General features: G+C 42.3%; 1 long non-coding RNA gene across 1 annotated transcript in view; it reads left to right on the top strand.

Annotated features, from left to right (window-relative positions):
• The window catches only part of LOC127663431 (uncharacterized), a 212,842-nt gene that overhangs the window by 187,735 nt on the left and 20,107 nt on the right, over positions 1 to 5,000 (top strand). The window lies entirely within an intron of this gene.

Below are 5,000 nucleotides of genomic sequence, written 5' to 3'. Positions count from 1 at the left end.
AAGTATTTTAATATATTTCTTTAATGTATATTCAGTTTAATAAACGGCCTTAAGTCCTTTGGGACGATAATTTGGCAGTACCTCTGCCTCTTTTATCTGCCACATTATAAAGCTTGATGAAGTGATTCTGCTGGTACTTATCCAACCAGAAACATTATTTGTAAAAAGTGATTTAAAACCCAAAATGATTCTCCAATGCCATCAAAGGAACTCAGCAGGATTTTAAATGTGACAGTTTTTCAAAAATGCATTCTTTTATTTACCTCTGTGAAGTCAAATGTAACAATTCAAAGAGTTCCGACGTGTGAATATTTCAAACAGAGTTTTCACCCATTATTTGTGCTCTACTCTACATATTAACTGATCGAATCAGACACAGATGAGGAACAACAGTTGAGGAAGTGAAGAGGGAAAGTTCAGGCCGGTGATTCCCGTGTCTGGGGGACGTACTGAAGGAATCTTAGCAGGGAATTTCAAACGAATGAGAATATTTAACTGTCCCGTTTATACGTTTTATGTCATGTAGGACAATCATGTGTCAGTTTGTCATGTAATGTGGGTGTGTAATGTTTACTGTAACTCTAAAGACTGTAACATACCTAAAAAAAGATCTTTAGCCAATTTTTACGTTTTACCCATTTCAATTTCCAAACAAACATCCGTCAAATATAACTGTGATCTTTAAGAAAATTTAATGAACAAAAAGTTTTGATTGTTAAATATTACTCATTGAGTTTAATGGAAACGTGTTCTTACATTTCTCAAGACTTTGCTGGATTGTTCCATGACATGTGCCTTTGCTTTTTTGGGGGGTTAAAATATTTGACTTATTTTAAGTAAGTGCTTCTGAATTCAACTGTCATCTCAATTCAACCTCTGTTTGTATATCTCTTTATATAATAGCTGTATACAGTCATGTTCATTTAAATTGGGAAGTAACTACTGTCACTAAACACAGATAAATGTTACGTGAGACAGGGACATTTTGAGGGACGGTCGCTTTAAAATTGTCCGTCGATGAGGGGGAGGCCTGTAGGTAGGCCTGTTAAAGTATCAAAACATTTGGCTTAATAATTAGTCAGGGGCTGTAGCCTTTAGCCTTCTTGTTAGCGCACCCGCCTCCCATGCCGGTTCAAGTCCCATACGGGGCGGGTAGAATGGTGCCGTGACCCGGATGGGAGTGAGGTTTAGGGGGGTGAGTGTAATGGTGGCTAGCTGAGAGAACGCTGTGCAATGTGTATAAACCTCACTCTCCTGACCTCAAGAGGTGCGCTAGCGACTGACGCTAGAGGCTTTAGCCTTTAGCCTACTTGTTAGCAAACCCGCCTCCCATGCCGGACATGCCGGTTCAAGTCCTGTACGGGGCATGTAGAATGGTGCCGTGACCCGGATGGGAGTGAGGTTTAGGGGGGGGTGAGTGTAACAGTGGCTAGCTGATAGATATCTGTGCAATGTGTATAAACCTCACTCTCCTGACCTCAATAGGTGCACTAGCGACTGATGCTAGAGTCTGTAGCCTTTAGCCTACTTGTTAGCAAACCCGCCTCCTATGCTGGAGATACCGGTTCAAGTCCCATATGGAACAGGTAGAACAGGAGTGTCACATTGGTGCCGTGACCCGGATTGGAGTGAGGTTTAGGGGGGGTGAGTGTAACAGTGGCTAGCTTATAGATAGCAGTGCAATGTGTATAAACCTCACTCTCCTGACCTCAAGAGGTGCGCTAGCGACTGACGCTAGAGGCTGAAAATCCAAACTCAGCTTTATAATTTAAAGTGCACGTTTGTTTCCTCAGTCACGCATCCCGTGAGAGAGCACGTGTAATTTGAGACGGCCTCTATAACACATTGGGGATTATCATAGTCATTACAATTGAGCATTAAATTCCGTAAATCGATGCTTAAAAAATTTTAATTATGATATTGCTGCATTTTTACACCCATAAATACTATTATTAAGCAGAAAAAAACATAATTTCATATGGCTTTTATTTTGGGTGGCATTTGCACACCTTGGACCGCCTGATCTCATGAAATTTACGTGAATATGCCACATTTTTGCAATTGAAAATGTACATGCTGTACGACAGTTTTCCAGTGAAATGTCCAGCTGGGGGCGCCAAAAGCGAGTACAATGGTGTCGTGTTCAGACGAGGTTTTGAAGTGAATTATTAAAACATATCTCCCTAACCTAAAACTTTTGCCTGAACCTGACCAATAGTGTTTTACAATATAAATGCGACATTTAAAAAGGCATCCTTACCTTCTCAGTGCCTAAATCTAACAATTAGTGTTTTAAAATGCAGCAACCGCATCATTTCCTGCCTCCACTTTGAGATCACGTGTCAGCTTGAGTTCATGGCTGATCTTGAACCCCAATCCTCTGATTCACAGTCCAACGCCCTATCAGGTGAGCTACCACACAAGCGAATAATTGTTGCATAAGTGTATATATGTAGGCGAGTCTGTAATACAAGCATCAAAATGAAAGAAAAATCTGTATTTCAGAAGGCAGCTGGTTTGCAAATATGTGCAACAACATGAATTTCTAATAACTGCAATGTAGGTTAAATTCGCCTCCCAGATCGCCTCCCTGCCCATTGCAGGTTGTCACCGGTACTGCACCAAGTAGTGGGGGAAACTTTCGGTCTTAGTTTAAGGAGCATCCATCGATGTGTATATGAGGTGTGCACAACTATTAAAGTAACATTGATGCGTGTAACATCAGGGTTTACATATATGTTACATTCCTGATATTTAATGGGCTATTTTGCACATCTAATCTAAAGCATCACCATCACAACTGCAATATGTCCCGCATATTTGTCCAGCAAGTTTTAACAACCAACTGAACTTGATTGACATCCAAAATCAATTTTAGCTTCTTAACACAGTTAAGGACGGGCAAGGAGGAGGCGAGAACCAGCTTGTCAAAATAAATCATAATTTAATGCAAACTTAAACCAAAAGCACAAACTTATAAACATAAACACACGATGGACATGCCCGTAATTCTCTCTCTCTCGAACCATCGTCACCGGCCGCCTTTATTCCGAGTTTCTTCCCTCCTCCCCTCGCGGACGGCGGTCTCCCTCGACCCCTCTCGCGTCTCTGGGGACGGCAGGGCACTCCTCCGCCCCCGGCAGCGTCTCCCTCGCTCCAGGCGGTCGGGGTATCCAGTCCCCACTTGCCCCGCATCCGGGCGGTCGGGCAGATGGCAGCGGCGCTCCCCAGGGTGGACAGCAGTGTCGAGGCAGTATCCCTCCTCCTTCCCGGACTTTCGGCACCAATGTAACACTGTTAAGATGGGCAAGGAGGAGGCGAGAACCGCCTTGTCAACATAAATAATATTTAATGAAAACTTAAACCAAAAGCATAAACATAAACACACACATGACGGACATGCCCGTAATTCTCTCTCTCTCAAACCATCGTCACCAGCCGCCTTTATCCTGATATTCCAACCCGGCCCCGCCCCCCGCTCCACATAATGCAATTTACATTTTCTGAAGAAGCAAATGCGAGGTAAAGAGGGTTAGAAAAGAAACTTTGATAAATAAATGGATGTCTACCATGATTAAACGAATCGCAAAGAGCGGCCATTCCTTTGTTCTCCTTGCACTTGTTGATGACCGGTGCATGATACCAGATATTTGTGTTGCACTCCTGGACGTGTCATGACGCAGATGTGTTTGCAGCATCCAGGGCTGTACTGGGAAGAGAAATTTGCTCGGGATTTTACATGGCAACTGGCCAAACTGTTGAGCGGGGGCTGGGGGTGTCGCCTAATGTTGTTGAGCGGGGGTGGTCGCGATAGTGCATATCGCGGGCCGATTTTTGGTCCATTCTGCATAACGCGATGGATCATTGTTGCTTATCGCGGCACGTTTCGCGGCCGAACCACCGCGATCCGCCCAAAAGTGCGTTGGCCCACCGGGACAATGCCCGATTACCAGCCCAGCCCTGGCAGCATCGGATCTATATGCTATTAAGATCAATCTATACGAGTGCGAGTAATACTTCACCTACAATAAACTGCCTTTCAAAGACCTACACCTTGTCGTCATGATTAACACATGCTACCGATTGGGGTAAATTGTGTCATGTGACACTTTTCTCACAAAAACAAACGTTTCCAAACCAGTTTTTCATGACATTTGAAGTGAAACGTAGTTATTGTGTCTTCCTCTGTTTCTTGTAACACAGCATTGTGTTTTGTAAATCTTTACCATGAGATGAGAATCTGTGAGTCAAACTGAGAGAACTGTGAGTTGATGGCGAGGGCGTGGCCAGCAAATACATTTTGGGTGGGCCTCAGTAAAAATGGATGGGCACTTTTCTGTTGCTTAGCAACAGAAAAGTGCCGCATTCAAACCATTCTTTCACACTTTCAGAAAGTAGCATTTATGCATTTTATAAATATATATTTGAAGTAAAAATAATATCTAATATTCTTGGTGGGTCTGGGTCTAATTTGCCCCCACCCTTAACTACGCCACTTGTTGAAGGACACGATTTCACTGCCTCAAAATAACTTCTCAGCTGACTTTTTACAAAGCAATATTTGCAACAGATTTGTTCTTAATATTCAGTTTTCTATTGATAAGTCTGAACTGCTCATAAATAACAGTGTTTTCACTTTCCACATTTCTTTCTAGACCACATACTCTCTGATTTCATTTGACATTTAAACACGATGATGACGGTGGAGTTTTATTAAAAACCTGTTATTAGACACATATTCTCAGTTCTGTGTTTTTGGAAAGGCAAAAGTCTTCACACTTCTACAGAATACATGCATCAACAGCTTCTGCAGTGGCCAATCAGAGAAACTGAGCGCACGAATCACGTGTATCTTGGCAGTGCATGCTCTAATAATCCATTTACTTTTTTATTTCAACATAATTTCAATAATTTTGTCTGGAAAGCATATAGAAATATAGATGCTAACGTCACAAAACGTTGATTAGTGCATTTTATTTAAATTATTAGGACATCTAAGT

Source organism: Xyrauchen texanus, chromosome 23 (genome assembly GCF_025860055.1).
Source record: "Xyrauchen texanus isolate HMW12.3.18 chromosome 23, RBS_HiC_50CHRs, whole genome shotgun sequence".
Classification (NCBI taxonomy): Eukaryota; Metazoa; Chordata; class Actinopteri; order Cypriniformes; family Catostomidae; genus Xyrauchen; species Xyrauchen texanus.
This window is presented reverse-complemented; position numbering and strand designations above follow the sequence as displayed.